General features: G+C 35.8%; 1 long non-coding RNA gene across 1 annotated transcript in view; it reads left to right on the plus strand.

The window, feature by feature from the left end:
* The window catches only part of LOC144614085 (uncharacterized), a 29,088-nt gene extending 11,419 nt beyond the window's left edge, over nt 1-17,669 (plus strand). Inside the window, exons 2-3 of the long non-coding RNA XR_013551608.2 lie at nt 11,752-11,828; nt 14,853-17,669. This is a non-coding gene — a long non-coding RNA (uncharacterized LOC144614085). The remainder of the gene's footprint in view (nt 1-11,751; nt 11,829-14,852) is intronic.
* Nucleotides 17,670-17,946: the final 277 nt, after the last annotated feature.

Consider the following 17,946-nt stretch of genomic DNA (forward strand, 5'->3'; position numbering starts at 1 on the left):
TGCAATTTGAAATAAAATGAGATATCACATTTGAGTTAAAAATTGGCAAAAGTTACAAATATTGATTTTATTTTCTATTGGAGAGTATGGATTTATTCATAAGATTCATTTATACTTGGATAAAGTTTAAACTGACACAGAATTTTTGAAGTGCAACGTGGCAATATATGTTAAAATTTTAAACGTGTCATCAATTTACTTTCTAGGAATTTATTCAAATAAAACTCCCACAAGTGTGCAAAGAAGAGTGTTGAAATATATACAGTGAAGCATTATTTGTACCAGAGAACATTTGGAATAGTTTAAATATATATCAATGTAGGCTTTATTAAGTTATGATGCATCCTATAACCTCTAGACAACAGTTAAAGAATATTTATTAATTCAGAAAAAAGTCCAACATACACAGTTATATTTTCCATTTAAGATACAGAAGAGCATTGGGTATCGTGGCAACAGACTGCCTTGAGTGGGCAGTCATGGGCAATAAAAATGATGTGGGATTTCAGTACAACAGTAAAGCCAACAAAAAGTCAGCCTGCTTTTATTATTACCATGAATTGGCAATTTAAACAGCATCAAAAAATACTCCTCTCCTCTGGCATAGGTTACTCCCTTTGTACACCTTCACCCCTGCCCTTGATGAACTGTGATACAGCAGGTCAGAGGAAGGAAGAGTAAAAAAATGGGGAGAGGAGAGGAAGGGGGAGAGAGAATATGAACAAGTAGTAAATTTGGGAGTGGCCCCCTATGTTTCAAATGTGGAATCCTATACGTTTTTGCTATATTCTGAAGAGTCTTCTGTGCCATATTATGGGATTTGTCAAACAGTGATCTATGGTCCAAATCTGGACTGTTGATTGCCTTTGTAAAAAAAGTTTTGTTGGGACATGGCTACACTCATTCTTTTATGCATGGCTGTGGTTGTTTTCATCCTTTAAGAACAAAGTTGAGTAGTTACAATGGAAGCTGTAAGACCCAAAAAGCGTAAAATATTAAGTATCTAATCATTTATAGGAAAAGTTTATGGACTTCTGTTATAAGTAATGGAATATTTTAATTATATTTGATGACAACAATTGTTTTCTATTGGGTTGAATTACCTTAATTGTTGAATTATACATTAAGGGCTATTTGGGTCACTAGCAATTTCTATCATATTTAATGAATGTCATTTATCAATTCCTACTTTTCATATCTTAGCATTTTTGTGTGACTTACAAGTAATCTGTGGGAAAGTTATCAGCCTTTCAACTAAATAATTAAGAATTTTCTAATAAGTTGTCCTTGTGTAGAAGGCCATGCTTGGGATTCTGTGTCTCCCAATTCTTTAGAAGTAATATAAAATACAAAAGTAAAATTAAAAGTAATTTACTTCTTCCTCTTTCCATAAATATACATACAATTCATGGTAACCAGGTTGCTTACATGGTTTTGGTATGTCTTACCTGTCCCTGTGATACAGTACTCATTAAGTTCTGGAAACAGAACTACTATGTTTATTCAAAAAATACATGACTTAATTTAAATTACAGAATCTTCCTTTGAAAGAAGTGCAAGTGATTTACGCAAGACCACATTCATAACACATAGTTTAGGTTGCGCACTCACTTAAAAGTCTATTATTTTTTAAGGACTGCTCTCCTTCCAGCCTCAATGATTCAAAGGTGTCTTACGCATATTTCTTAACAGTCTGTCAGAAATAGACGTTCCCTAAACTTCAATTATTTTAATTGTGTGTTTTCTTCTGATTGAAGTGTTTGTTGAATAGAATGATAGGGGAAAAAAAGCTTCTGGAATACAAAAAAAAGGAGATTGTTGTTACTTGGTAGCATATTCCCAGAGAAGACCAAATCCCTAGAGTTTTACCAAACCCACCCTGGAGTTATTTGAATCTCGATCTAGTTTATCCATTAGATATTCAGTCTATTATTTGATTTTATAAATGGCATATTACAAAACCATTTTTTTCCCTTGAAAAATTATTGTCTTCCTTTGATTCATTTATTTTACAACTAACTATTAAGCATTTAGCATGTACAAGGCTCATTTCTAACCACAGAGGAATATGAAACTAGACAAAAATCTTTGTTCCCTGAGACGCTATGTTCTACGTTCCAGTGTAGATATTCTTGTTCGTTTGCTCCCTTCTCTCGTCCCCTGTTCATCTCTTCAAATTTTACAACTACTAAGCTAACGCTTTTACTGGGGAATTCTGAGGAAAGGGGCAGTCTGAATGCTTGTCAACTCTCCACCTCTCAATTGTTTCCTTGTTGAAGGAGACAGCAAGGATACTCTGCCACTCAGAGGAGAGGGGCTTGGCCTTTTAGCCCAGTAAATGACTTTCCCAGGGGGAAGGCAGCGCCTACCTACCTGCCTACCTACCCAGTCCTGGGAGGGTAAGCTGTGTCTTGCTGACCTTCAGGACTTGCAGGAAACTTGAAAGGTGAGAAAGGGCTGCCTCTTCAGCTTCAGAAGACCTGGGCAGATGCTCAGTAGTTGATATCTGGTGCGTAGTTGTACAACCCTTTTTAGTATCGTTTCAAAATGATATACCCCAGTAGAAATATATGGAGAGAAAAGAAACAAGAATAGCAACATGGTGAGATAAAATAGTCTTATACAGCAGCAAGCACCTGTATATGAAATATAACCCCAAAGACCACATGTAAAGAAATAAACTAACAATGCAAGGTGTAGTTGAGAGGAACTATCTATGCAGTAATCAGGTATATATATGATTGGAGAAGGCACACTGGAAAAATAACCAAATTTGAATGATATTTAGAGAGATTGGTTTAATGAGGAGTTGTGTTTAGCTGGGCAGACCTTAAAAGGATAATAATTTGAATGGAGGCTTAGTGAATTTCTTGAAAAAAGTTCATGTGTTATACACACATATCTCAAACTTGGACAAAGTTGTGGGGTCACCATTTACCAGAAACTTTCCTACTTTGGACTCAAATTAAAATAACTAAAATGATTAAATAAATTATTTATAAATTTATTTTAATTAAATTAAAATCATTTCAACACATTTGCTTCATTTAAATATTTGTCTCAAATTATGTCCTCCATACTTTTTATAATACAAATCCACTGAAGTGGATTTTACTCTTATAAATCACATATACATATATATAATGATGATTTTGCATAAAGTCCAAACAAAATTCACATTTTCTTATACACTCACAAAAAAAGGAGATTTGATCATTGTCTTGGAAATGTCCACCAAATGAAAAAATTTTCTCTGGGGACTTTAGAAATAGGTCAATCTAATGAAAAAGAAAAGACACATTGAAATGCAGAACATGTTCTTCTTGAAAAGATTGATGTATTAAATATTTATGCAAACACATTAAATTGGCAAGTGTATGAAAACATTATTACATATTTATCACCTCCACATCTCATCATTCTGAAAAGAACTTCTTTCGTATAAAACTAAAATGGATGACTATAAGTTTTCCAAAGTCACATTTTTCAAACTTCATAACATGGAATGGTTTGTTTTTCAGAGTTTATATTAATTCACATAAATAATAAAATTAGTGCTGACACTAGAAGGGGCTAATAATTTATTCAAAATAGGAGCAGTCAAGTCCTGTTTCTTCGTGTTTCTCCACAAACCCGAACGGGAGCCCCCTAATATGAAAGATGCTCCGTAAAAGTGAATATTCACTCTGAGAAATAAATTAGCTCTTTTAGGTCACAGAGTCATTTAGCCAGAAACTGGTTCTGTGGCAAAAGCCAAATGTCGTAAGGGAATTAATGCATTTCTAAAGTACCTGACTTTTCCTAGAGGGTAATAAATCCTGATGGAGTCCGAAATTTTATGGTCTTTGGGAAGTGTTACTTAAATTAAAATTTAAATTGACTACACTTCTCATTAAAAGCCAGAAAGTTGAAATGATTTTATATAGGCTCTAAAAATATTCACGTTTAATACAAACTACCTTATTATGACGATACAGTGTTCTGTATTCAAAGCTCTCTTTCTGCTTCTTCTCTGCTTCTACTTCTTTTTCTGCTGAGCTCTTTTCTCCATCTCTTCCAACTTTTCCCGACCTCCTTGTTTGATTTTAACCACACTTCTATTTACTCTTTTACTCCTGAATCATCCCTCCACCCATTTCCAGAAGCTTCTGTTACTTTACTGTTCTCATCTGCTTGCGTCTCTCCTTTTTCAACTTTCCTCCCCTCCTCGCTGTTTCAAAGAAAGACAACTACTTTAATTCATCACTCCTCCTCATGTGGAGTCCTCACAAGCTCTCTGTGCTTTGATTGTTTTGTCACAGGATCAGTCCTGCAGTGCGGTAGCATGCCTCTGGTGTTGGATTTAACTTGACTATTCCTACTATATACCAGAATAAGAAAAATCCATATCATAACATGGAAGAGATGGAGAAGGAAGAGAGAGAAAAGGCTATGGCCTCAAGTGGCTTTTTTTCTTGAAGTTTATTTCTTTTGAGAGCGAAAGTGTGAGTGGGGGAAATAGCAGAGAGAGAGAGAGGGAGAGAGAGAATTCCTAGCAGGGTCTGCCCTGACAGTGGGACTTGATCTCATGAACCTTAAGATCCTGATCTGAGCTGAAATCGAGTGGGACACCTGACTAAGCCACCCAGGCAACCCTCAGGTGGCTGGTTTTGAAAGAAACTTGGATTTTAACCCTGCTTGAAATTGACTTTGACCTCTCCTTCTGTAATCCAAACCCCTGTTTGTCTGTGTGTGGCTATTGTGTACTTCTCCAGCCCCTGGCAGCTCTGTGGTCATTTCTCCTTTCCTGTCTACATGCACTCACTGGATCCAATGCTCTGTGCTGTGAAAGGTCCCCTGCCTCCTCCAGGTCGCTGTAGGTTGTCTGGTTTTTGTTTTCCTTCTCACTACTCATTACTGTTGGCATGCCACAGCTGATTTCTGGAATCCTTCTTTGTTTCGCCCCTTCCCTGTACTGTTCTCCCTTGACCCTGCTTCTCCATGACTCGGAATGCAAACCCCTCTTGCTCACTCTCCAAAGCACCATTCTTTTAGGAAAACACTTTCACTGAAGAAGGAGGGATGAAGAATAAAGGTTAAGCTAGGGAACAGCACAGCATAGATAATAACATCAAAGTGAAACTAAGTTTGTTAGTTTGATAGCTTCTTGGTCATACGCACCTCAGTCCTGCTCGCCACTTTGTGCCACATTATGTTCTTTCTGGAGATTATTTCCCAAATCCTCTTCTCCCCATGCAGGTACCCTCAAACTTGCTGTCCCACAATCAGGAAGAGATTCTCTATTCTTGCTACTTTATTACACAGAGTGATTTATTTCGACTGCTGTAATAATTTCCATAAACTGTGTGGCTCAAAGCAAAGCACATTCATTCTCTCACACTTCTTGAGGCCAGAAGTCTGGAATCAAGGTGTCAGCGAGGCCATGCTCCCTCCAAGGCCCCAGGGGATATTCCTTTCCTTGTGTCTTAGCTTCTGGTGGTTCGGGGCAGTCTCTGTGTGTGGCTGTATCATGGCAGTCTCTTCATCCTGTGACTTTCTTTTCTCCAGTTCTTCTGTCTCTTGTAAGGAGACTGTCATTGGAAGATAGGGCCCACTGTGTAATCCAGGATGATGATCTCATCTCAAGATTCCTAAAATACCTACAAATAAGCTTTGTCTGCAAAAGGGAACGTTCAGAGGTTCCAGGAACTAAGATATAGGCTTCTCTTTTGGGGGGCTGTCATTTGACCTGCTGCACAGGCTCAATCTAAGCAAACTCTGGTTTTCTCAAGCATCACAATGAGAGGCAGACAATGTAAGTATTTTCCCAATTTAAAGGAGGAAGACCAATTCTGTCCTCCAGAATACTTCTGTACTTTTAGGGCTTTTAGAGAAAATTACAGTTAGATTTTATTTTATTTTATTTTATTTTATTTTATTTTATTTTATTTTATTTTATTTTATTTTATTTTATTTTATTTTTAAATTTTATTTATTTTGAGTGAGAGAGAGTGCGTGCAAGTGCATGCTCAGGGGAGGAGTAGGAGAAATGGAGAGGGAGATGGAAAGAGAGAATCCCAAGCAGGGTCTGTGCTGTTAGTGTGGAGCCCTACACAGGGCTTGATCCCATGAACCATGAGATCATGGCCTGAGCTGAAATCAAGACTTGGAGGCTCAACCAACTGAGCCACCCAGGGGCCGCTACAGTTTGATTTTACATGACATTTTTCTTCTCATTAAAAGACCCAACCCATTAAAAATGGTTACAAATAATGTAACATTTTAAATATGGGAAACTTATAATAAAAAAAAGAAAAATTTGTATATATTTATACAAATGCCATTGTATCTTTGTGTATGTATGTGAATATGTAAAAATGCATATTTCTTTTTTTAATTTTTTTTAACGTTTATTTATTTTTGAGACAGAGAGAGTCGGAGCATGAACAGGGGAGGGGCAGAGAGAGAGGGAGACACAGAATCTGAAACAGGCTCCAGGCTCTGAGCAGTCAGCACAGAGCCTGACGCGAGGCTCGAACTCACAGACCGCGAGATCATGACCTGAGCCGAAGTCAGATGCTTAACCGACCGAGCCACCCAGACACCCCTAAAAATGCATATTTCTAATCCTCATCTATTTACAACTGTATACTGTGCTTAGTCTTAGCATCTAATAAGTCTGTTCAATATTTTAACAATTTACAAAACTCACTATTTTTTTGTTTTTTGCTTTTAATTATTTAAGGAATGATTAGTCATTGTAGAAAACACAAACTTTTTTTTTACAAAAGGAAAAATTGATTGTCTGATTCTACTGGAAAAAAAATAACCAATTTGGGGGCATATCCTTATTTTTCTCATGCGATTATGTCTGTATGTATATATGAATCTATATACCTATAACTACATCCACATTTATTTATACTTTTGATTATAACAAATCTTGAACCATACCCTGTAGTTCTATCCTTGATTTTTTCATTTCTCCAGTTAATATTATGTTTCACTTTTCATTTTATTTTATACTAGGATCATTATTATATATATTCTATCTATATAGTACATCATTGTTTTGATGTCCTATAAATTATTATCATTGGAGATTATTTTCACTAGTAAAATGAGCACTAATATATAGTGAATATACTTATTCATACATTATTATAAATGTGTATCATTATTTCTTTAAGATTAATTCTCAAAGATAAATTTTCTGACTCATATGATGTATATGTTGTGGCAGAGATTTCTAGTCATATCCCAAATTTCTCTCTGCTTCCGAGGAACCAGGTACCTCATTTCCCAGTTCCACCTGCAGTTGGGTGTGGCCACGTGACTGAGTCCTAGTCAGTGCCATAGAAGAGTATGATTCTTTTGTGCCATCTCTGGGCTAAGATAATTGACAAGCAGATCTCCTTCCTCCAGGTCCTCTTTCCTCTGGGGTGCCAGGAGTCAGCAGAGGAAGAGGTATGAAGGACAGAACAAATTTGTGCTCCTTAGCCACCATGTGGAGCGAGCTACCCTTTAACTGAACCAGGAACATTCATCTCAGGGGTTGGTCGAGTGAAAGATACTGGTCTTGAGCCATTATATATTTAGGATCTTTAAAAAAATACTGCTTTATGGTAAGTAATACACTTGTTTTTAGAAGCTTTGATACATATTGTTAAACTACATCACTCAAAGTCTAAGCAGTGAGGGTATCCCTGCTGCTCTCTTTAAAAAAAATTTTTTTTATTTGAATGTAGTTGACATACAATGTTATATTAGTTTCAGGTGTATAACATAGTGATTTGATGAGTTTATAAATTAAGCTGTGCTCATCCAAAGTGTAGCTGCTGTCTGTCACCATGCAACACTATTACAGTATCATTGACTGTATTCCTTAGGCTGTGCCTTTTATTCCCATGACTTACTCATTCCATAAATGGAAGCCTCTATCTCCCACTCTCTTTCACCCATTTTGCCCACCTCGCACCCCTTCCCAGCAACCATTCATTTGCTCTCTGTATTTACAGGTCTGATTCTGCTTTTTGTTTGTTTGAGGGTTTTTGTTTCTTTTAGATTGCACATATGATTTCTAACCAAGGTTATACTCAAATGTTTACAGTCAATTTTAATATTTACTAGAAAAGGTCTGGTAATACTTTCTAGAGATTCTCCTACATTTATTCTTCTACGTGACCATTATAATCATGTTGCCAATTTTCCTATAAAGGTTTAAAGGAGATGGTTAAGGCTGCAACTGATGTAAAATTAGTAATTTTAGCATTCTTTCATCATTGAAATGTACATATATTCTAATTATTTATTGTTGCTGTTATAAACTGGTTTGTATGTATAGATTTGCAAAGTTAAGTTATTTTCTTGCATGAATTTCTTGGAAATATGGTAATTCAGATCACTAGTAGCAATAAATCTACAATTGTTCTTAAAGATCATAGTTTGCCTCTCATAAAGAATATGTAAAGACAGTTTCATCAGAGTAAGCCAGTTTGACCCCAAAGTCAAATATCCTGTGTTTTGATATTAGCATTAGTTTTTTTTCAACATAAAGAAAATAAACTGTTACCTTAATTTTCATTTAATTGCATTTTTCTGTATCAAAATTAAAGTTTATAGGCAGATATTAAAGTTTATTGAAGTTTATAGCTTCTAGGCGGGTTCAAATTCCTTTAATGTAAGTTATTTATTATCTTTGTTCACTTATCTGTTGGGGTCTTGATTTGAATAAATTGTATGTATTACAGATGGATCATCCTTGTAGTGATCTGTACTTAATTAAATTTTCTAAGATTTGTTTTTACTTAATTCAACAATCCATCAGGAACTAGACTGATATACTGTATGTGAGCTATGTACCTAAGTTAAGTTTTCCACAAATTCTAATTAATTATTCTCATTTATTAATTTTCTTGTCTCTGTTATTTCCAGATGTTACCTATGTCAAATAAAAATGTTAAAGTTTCAGACATTTTCACTATATTCTTTTTATCTTCATGAAACTTATCTTTGTTCTAGGAGCATACTGTTTTGATTACAACTGTTTCGAAATGTGACTTGATATTTGATTGGGTTGTCAGCCTTCTTAGTTCTTCTACTAAAAACATTTTTGATAATCTCTTTTTTTTCCTTTTTTTTTTTTGCAACTTAAATAAGTTGTGTCAAATGGCAAGAAAACAAGTGGGAACTCTTTCATTTAATGGGCATGGTATCAACTCCACAGATCAACTTATGTAAAAGCACCTTTTAAAAAGTATTGGTCAATAGGTCACTATTTCCATTGTGGAGGAATCATAAAATACTCCAGAAGTATTTTGCTTACAAATAGTGTGTTTTTCGGGTGCCTGGGTGGCTCCGTCGGCTAAGCGTCTGACTTCAGCTCAGGTCATGATCTGTTTAAACCCCGTGTTGGGCTCTGTGCTGACAGCTCAGAGCCTGGAGACTGCTTTGGATTGTGCATCTCCCTTTCTCTGCCCCTTCCCTGCTCACTCTCTCACTCACTCTCTCTCAAAAATAAATAAACATTAAAAAATTTTTTTAAAAAGCAATGAAAAAAACACAAAACAAATAAAACGAATAGTGGGTTTTTCTTTTTTTACTGAAGTATAATTGACATAATATTCTGTGTTTCAGATGTATAACCTAATGATTTTATATTTGTCCATATTGCAAAGTGATCACAGTAAGTCCAGTTAACATCCATCACCATATAGAGTTACAAAATTATTTTTCTCATGATGAAAACTTTGAAGACCCTCTCTCCTTACTACTTTCAAATATGCAATATGGTATTCTTAGCTGTAGTCCCTGTGCTGCACATTACATCCCCATGACTTACTCGTTTTGTAACTGGAAATTTGTATCTTTTGACCCCCCCTTCTTCCATGTTCCTCACCCCCCATCCCCCACCTCAAGCAACAACCAGTCTCTTATCTGTATCAATTAGCTTGATATTCTTTGTTTTGTTTTGAAAAACAGGTATTTTTAAAAGAGAACTAAGAAACATGTGATTATTGTTTAAAATAAAACTAAAATAGTATTATATGAAAGCAGCTCCTTTATTAGTAAATCCAAATATACATACACATTGCAGGGATTTTTCCCTTACTTGAAATATCACCAGATATATGCCCATCTTCCCTGATAACTGTATTGTCTTATATTCTGCATTTCCTCTAATACGGAAATCCAGAAAACTTCAAGAAGATTTGGTACAATGTCTTAAAAGCTCAAGGGTTAACATGAAATGTTTGATATTATAAGAAGTCAGGAAATGCAGCTATTTTTTTTTGAGTAATGGAACTATATTTATATCTGGAAGTTAATTAGATATTATGCCTTATAACCAATATGGTCTAATTCATAATGAAAGTATTTTATGAAAAAATAAAGATTAAAATTTTCATTAAGACCTTTTGTGTTGGCAGTTTGCCTGTGCAGTTGATTTGCATAAAGCATGATTAATGATAACTAAAGAAATAGTCTAACAGGTACAGGGAAATGAAAAATTATCCTAATGAAAGAACATTTTATGGGGTAAGCATTTCAACAACAGAAACCCCCATTCGTTGGAAGTCTGTGACATAACATAACTGTGAAATGGTAATAAGATAAACTTAGTAGCCAGTGTTCCTTAGTTTGACTTGTTTACCTCTGGCATGAGTTTTCTAAGACTGAGGCTGGTAGTCCCGATTCTTTCTAAAACTTCACAAAAGTCACAGGCAAATAACCAGTTCAGCACAATTTGACAGCACAAATGCAAACATTACAAACCAATTCATGTGCAAATAACTGAAAATGTGAAAATAAACGTAGTAACAACCTACGTCTTCTCGTATATTATTATTAAATTGCTGGATTACTTTCTCATGGACACATTGGAGAAGATCCAGTTTACAGCTCACATAGTATAATTTATGTGGCTTATGACAAATGTTTTCATATAGCCTTCATATAATAGCCCCAGGTCATGTGATATGAAAGATTAACATACGAATTTATATTTTGAATACAAAATTTAATAAATACTATTAATGCAAAACAATGTTAATAAATTATGGAACTTGTATGTGGAAGGAATGCATTGTAGAGCTCATTTATTTCAACTATAGTTCTTGACACAGGCTACAGTGGTTCAATACAATCTCTATTCTGGTTGAGTGACTATTGATTTTTTATAATTACAGGGAGAAAGCTGTGACATATTTACCATTTTTTTACTTGTAATAAGGATGGGCTTCGTGGACATGAGACCTGGGTGGTTGCACAGGGTGTCCCACTGTGAAGGGACCCACACTTGGTTTAATGTTCTGGTATTAATAATGCCAGGATACTAATAACATTTGAATGAGAGTTCCCTCCTTTTCATTTTGTACTGAGCCCTGCAAATTATGGAGCTATAATCAAATATTCTCTTGTATTAAGATTATCAGTTATCCTTAATCCAAAAACTTCAGTCCTCTGCAAAAATCTATGATTTATTATTCCTTCTATACTTTCTTATCCTTAAAGTTCACAAAGAGAAATTATCAAGGGTAGACTGGTATGATTTTCTACTGGTCATGTCTTTTAACTTAATTTTTTTTCTTGATGAAATGTAATTTTTTAAAAAAATTTATTTAAATTCCTGATAGCATATGGTATAATATTACTTTCAGGTGTACAATTCAGTTATCCAACACTTACATACAACACCCGGTACTCATCACAAGTGCCCTCCTTCATCACCTGTTTTTGATTACAACTCATGCAATTTTTTTTTCCTTTTAGAAACTATGTGAATGCTGTTGCAACTGCAAGCCATATTACGTAATCTCCTATTTCACCCTAAAACAGAAAAAAACACAGTAAGTACCCTTATCTACTTCCCCTAGATTCAGCGGTCTTTACCATTGTACACCATTACTTTCTCTCTCTCTCTCTCTCTCTCCATGCATGCACACACGTTTTTCTTATGAAAATAAGTCATTTTCATTTCAATTTTCAAATAATGAAAATTATTTTCATTTGAAAATAAGTCACAGCCGTTTTGACATTTCACCCTGAAATAATTCAGCTTGTGTCTTCTAAAAACATTCTCCTGTATAACCTGGGTACCATCCATGATATTTTAACTTGATCCAATAATATTTTCAGATATTATTCCAATTTAAATATCTCAATCCTGAAGTATCTTTTATAGATTTTTTTTTAAAACCTAGCATCCAATCCAGAATCAGGAATTCCACTTGGTTCTCATGCTACTAATTTAGCAAAAACATCTGTATTTCCTATTTTTCCTCCAGAGAATTTTCAACTTGATGAAAGCTGGAGCCCCTGTGGCTTATCCTCCTTTGATCGTCCAAGGAGGCTGAGTGATACAGGATAAAAGGCAATGTGGTGTAAAGAGTCTAGGCCTTAAGTAATATGTGCATGAATCCTAGCTCTACCACTTTGTTCTGTGACCTTAGATATTCTCTTTAAATTCTCTGTGCCTCGGTGTCCTTCTCTCTGAAAAAGTAGCCATATTACCTACAATAAAGCCATTGTTGTAAAGGTGAAATGATATGACAAATGTAAAAAACCTTGCAAGTGGATGGCAATTCATAAATATTTCCTCTTTCCATCCTTCCCTCAATGTGTGCTGAGAGTGGGTTTTTTTTTCCAATATGTAGAGTGAGATTGAAAGAAAGAAAAAAAGGAAATGTTCTATCTGCCAGTGTTAAAAACCTTTTTGTCTTGTATCATCTCCAAAGTGCTAACAGATTTTATAGTATATCAAGTATACTGAGATTCACTTTAAATTTCAAGGGTATATACAGTCAGGTTGTATTTTGAAACTGTGGCACCTGGAAATCAGAAACAGTAAAGTTTAGAAAACGCACCTTATGTGTAAATGAATGGTTACCGCCCTTGAATGTGACATGGCAAAACTCCAGGAAAAGCAGAAGAGGGTCACGGCTACAATGAATTACTCTCCCATCCTTCCAGACTCTACTGGGATTCTGAATGCCAACAGGTGTGATGATGACCCCCTTTCTTGCCATTTGCTGGCAGGCAAGACTCTCTTCTCTCTCCAGTTTTATCAAACTGGACCAAAGCTTTGGAAATAGGGAAATGAGAACTCCAAAATGCTGTGTGAACAGTAGGGACTGTGGGTTCCCTTTTTTTTGATTCTGTCATCTGAAGTTGTTCTCTACCTCCTGTGCTTCTGGGGCTTTTCCATGAGGAGGAAGAGGGTGGAATGGGACTGGGTACCTTACAGTGAGAGGCTATGGATAGGTCTTCTTTGGTTATGAATTTCTGAATTTTAATGGGAATGCGAGGTCTTTCTTCTGATGACTCAGGACAACAGCAATCAGCCTCAGAGGTTTCTCTATGCTGTAGTTTTGATTAATTAAACTGAAACTTTTTTTCATTTGAAGGCAAATCTTGGAAATACTTTTTAAATAAATCTATGAGGTCTGTTTGATTTCTTAGCATTTGCCCTGTATTCTCATGTTTCACAGTATAAATGTAGCTCTCTGACTTACTGGTGTCGTTTTGCAAAATTAGTTATTAAATCTAAGTCTGAGGGACTCATACCCTAATTTGTTTTCTTGACTTTGATTAAATAATCATCCCTGTCTTTGTTATTTGATCTGCTATGAGGCAGGACTAGAAACAGTACACTTTCTGCCTTAGGGACTGCAGGACCCTTTAATCCTCTTCAATCCACTTTTTAACCCTGTTGGGTTCATTTTAGGGGGGAACATCACTCTCCTAAGGATTTTAAAGATGCTGCTAAAAAAAATGCTCTCTTTTTCTCTCCCCACATCCTCTCCTTCTTCCCCCGCTTCTTCTCTTTCTCTTTCTTTTTTGGTATGCTTTAAGCTCAGATAGAACTTGGCATATGAAAGTTTGTATTTACTTTTAGATTTACAATTGTGAAAATGCTAAGGCTCTTCATCTTTTACCGTGACTTCCTATGCAGGTGCAGGTAAATTATGCCTGTAAGAAACTAGTTTGAAACAGTTACCCTTCATAGAAAATTTCACTAGCAGTTAAGACCTAGGAAAAGAGAGATTGGTTAAAAAAAAGTCTGTGTAATTGGGGCGGTTTGGAGTCAGGCACGTGGTAAGCCTCAAACTTCTCATTTGAGCCTTTCGGTGAGCTTGGCCTGGCCAGGGTTTGGCCAGTTCCCCGGAGTTGTGGCTGGAGTTTGGATCAGGTGCTGATTAGAGGCAAACACAAAGAACGACTAGTTCTGTTTGGAGACATAAGCGGAGTTAGACACTAACTGGTTGAAAAACATTGCTTTTTCTTATTTCAAAACTTTAAACCTCTATTAAGCTAAATATTAGGGTAAAATGGAACAGACCTGTAAAAGTGAAAAAGGCCAATATGAGAGAAGAGATGCAATTAGCAAATCAGTAAGACAATTTAGAATGAAAGAATCAGTAGAAGAAATGTCTGGAAAAGAAAAATATTACAATTTGTAGCTTCTGAAGACTTTCTCAAAAAGTGTTAAGTTTGAGGAATTTATTTTAAAAATTGTATCACTTTTCATAGTCATGCTACCATGATAATTTGTTTTAGTGAAAATCAGAATTGCCTATCTGTAGTCTCTTTTATGTATATGTATGATGAAATCAGAAAATGCAGACCTGCTTCCCTTTCTGGTTCTGCGGTGGTCTGGGTCAGCACGCTGACAGCACCTGGGTCCTGGGTTTCTATGCTGCTAGCGAGGTCTGGCTACAGCTGAGGCAGCCTGTGTTGAGTGGTACCCACAGCAAGAAGGAAAGACCTTACCTACCTCACCATGCTTCTTGGGCTGGGACTGAGCATGATGAATGCTTCCCTGAAGAGCACCAGACATCCAGGTTCATCACTTGCCTCCATTTTCACATCAGGTCCAGCCCCTTTCCTGGGGAGATGGTAACCATAGTCTGTTCATAACCCTCATGTGAATCCACTGCCCATTGGTGATGAAAGTGAATAAAGAGAACCTGGGATCACTTCCGAGGCCCTGAGACCACAGCACTGGTTTGGATTGTTACTCTGGACACGGAAGAGAAAAGTGCACGGGACTTCAAGTTCACCTTCTTTACTTGTATCAAATGATGACCAGTGTACTGGTCTTCCATTCCTTTGCTTGTGGAAGAAGATTGGCATAGATAAATTAACTAACTTAGATTGGTTGCAGGAAAGAAAAGCCCAAGAAACCAACCAAACAAAAAACCCAGTAGAGAGCCAGCTGGTAGGGGACTAGCTGTGTTTCCAATTTGCCTCACTTGAATATTTTTAAGCTTCCCTGGGCCTTACTGTCTTCATCTATAATATGAGGGATTTAATTTTTTAAATATACTTTAAAAATTGATTGTAACATACATTGAGTAAATAAGCAAATCATATGATGAATATTATTTGCCCCCCAGGATCGACCTTTGTTCCCCTTCCCTTATTAACCCCCAAAAGTAACCACTAACCTGATTTACAACATCATAGATGAGTTTTGGCCAGTTTTTGAATTTATATAAATAGCATCATACATTATATACTTCTTTGCATCTGATTTCTTTTGTTCAGCCAGATCTCCATGGGATACATTCAATTCTTTTGTGGAGCAGTTTGCTTGTTTTTACTGCTATGTTCTGTTCCACTGTATGAACGTACAAACAGTTTTTATCTATTCCACTGTTGATGAAGATGTGGGTTATTTCCATCTGGGGACTAGTATGAATAATTCTTCAGTGAACATCCTTGAATGTGTATTTTGGTGTGATAACACATGTATATGTGCCATGGAATTGCTAGATCACAGGTTATACGAACACTCAACTCTAGGTGTTGCCAACAGTATTTCTAGAGTTGTTGTATTAAGTACATAATATGTTAAAGTTACACTTATTCCTTATCCTTGCCAGTTCTTAGTACTGTGAGTCTCTTTAATCTTAGCCATTTGGGTGGATGTGTACTAGTATCTCATTGAATCTTCAGTATACAACTCAAAGAATTTTTACATGCACATTCACGCACACACATGACCACTACCCAGATCAAAACAGCATTGGCACGACTCTCAAGAAGGGTCTCTTGTATCCATTCGCAGTCAGTGCACCCCACCAAGAAATAGCCACTATCTGACTTCCATCAGAGATTGGTTCTCCCTGTTCTTGAATTTTATATAAATGGAATCATGCAATTTCTAGTCACTCAGCTCTCAATTCATTTGCTCATTTTTTATGCCTGTAATATTAATCAGTGTTATTTTACACAACAGCCACCTTTCCTTTTATATTGCAGTATAATATTCCTTTTAATGAATATGTTTCATTTTATTTATCTGCTCTCTTGGTGATGAAGAGATTGCATTGTTATATTTTTTGGCTATTAGATACAAAGCAGCTGTAAATACTCTTGTATGTGTCTTCGGTGAACCTAAGTTCTCATTTCCCTTTGGTGTTTACCTAGGAATAAGATTGCTGGGTCACAGAATAAGTTTAGCTTTAGCAAATATTGCCAAATAGTTTCCCAAATAGGTTTCTCCAATTTAAACTCCCATCAGCAATGTAAGAGAGTTCCAGACTCTTGCTACCATTTTATGCTTTAGGTTTGTTAATCTTTAGTCATTCTTGGGGTTGTATAGTGATATGTAATTGCTGTTTTAATTTCCATTTCTCTGATGAGTAATTATATTGAACATATTTTCTTCTGTTTTTTGGCTGTATCAATACCTTCCTTGGTGAAATGTCTCTAAAGTCCTTGTCTTACTTTTTAATTCTTTACTACTGATTTATATGAGTTCTTTATGTATTGTAGATGGGACTTCTTTATTGTATCTCTATATTGTCTATATCTTCTCCCAGTGAAATTTGTCTTTCATTCATAATATGGTGCTTTTGTTTAGAATTCTCATAGTATTGAACAAATACGTTCTTTTAGTTACCAATATTTAAATACTAGGAGATTTTATATAAATATCTGGATTTAAGATATCTTTTAAAATACTGTAAGACTTCTGAAACATCCTGCTTGAGATCTCATATACTTAAGACTCTATAGGAGCTGCCCACATGAGATGCCCACCATGCTCTCTGTTTTCTATACCAACACAATTCATGGGTTCACGTTACCAGCCTAGTCCAATAGGCACCCAGTATGGGACCCTGCTCTGAGATAGTCTCCTTTTTTAAAGCCTGAGTTCTGCTAACCAGACCTCTTTTGGATTAACAGACTTAATCAGTATGAGGGATAACACATGTCTTTTGGGGATCACATACTTAATAATGTCAAATCTCTGGCCACCAAATAATAAATACTTTAGTGCAATTAAGTACATACTTTCTACAATAGTTTCTTTTTCAAGAATCAGAATACAACCCATAGAATTTGGGAGAAGCTAAGAGTTCAAAAGGTGTTTAATAATGGTGGAATTATTTCAGTTTAAGTAGTGGAATTAGTGGAATTTGACCAAATGTGTCTTAGAATGCAGACCTAAGAAACCTAAAATATTGTAACCCAAATTTCAGAATTTCTCTCGTGTGTGTTATGTGTGTGTGTATGTACATATACATGTATACTCATATGGAAAAAACCTTAACTGTAGTTATCAGGAGGTTAAAACGTAAAACACGTATTCATTCCCTTCCCAAATATCACTTAAGAGCTTCTGCATTGGCAAGGTACTCGTCTAGGTGTTAGAACCAGAGAGGGGACAAAATAGAGGAGTTCCCAGCTTTCAGAGTTGTCATTCAAGAATGAGAACTAATTGATACCTAGATACACAATAAAAATTTGAAAACATCTACAAGTTTAAAGTGTTAAAATTAGATTCTTATAGTAATCAAAACTGTGGTATTGGTGAAAGGGTAGACAAAGAGATCAACAGAACAGACAAGAAAATACAGACATAGACCCGCGCAAATATGGTCAACTCATTTTTGACAAAGAAGCAAAGACAATTCAATTCTTTTCAACAACTGGTGCAGGAACAACTGGACATCG

The sequence above is a fragment of the Panthera onca genome, chromosome A2 (genome assembly GCF_046562875.1).
Source record: "Panthera onca isolate mPanOnc1 chromosome A2, mPanOnc1 haplotype 2, whole genome shotgun sequence".
Classification (NCBI taxonomy): Eukaryota; Metazoa; Chordata; class Mammalia; order Carnivora; family Felidae; genus Panthera; species Panthera onca.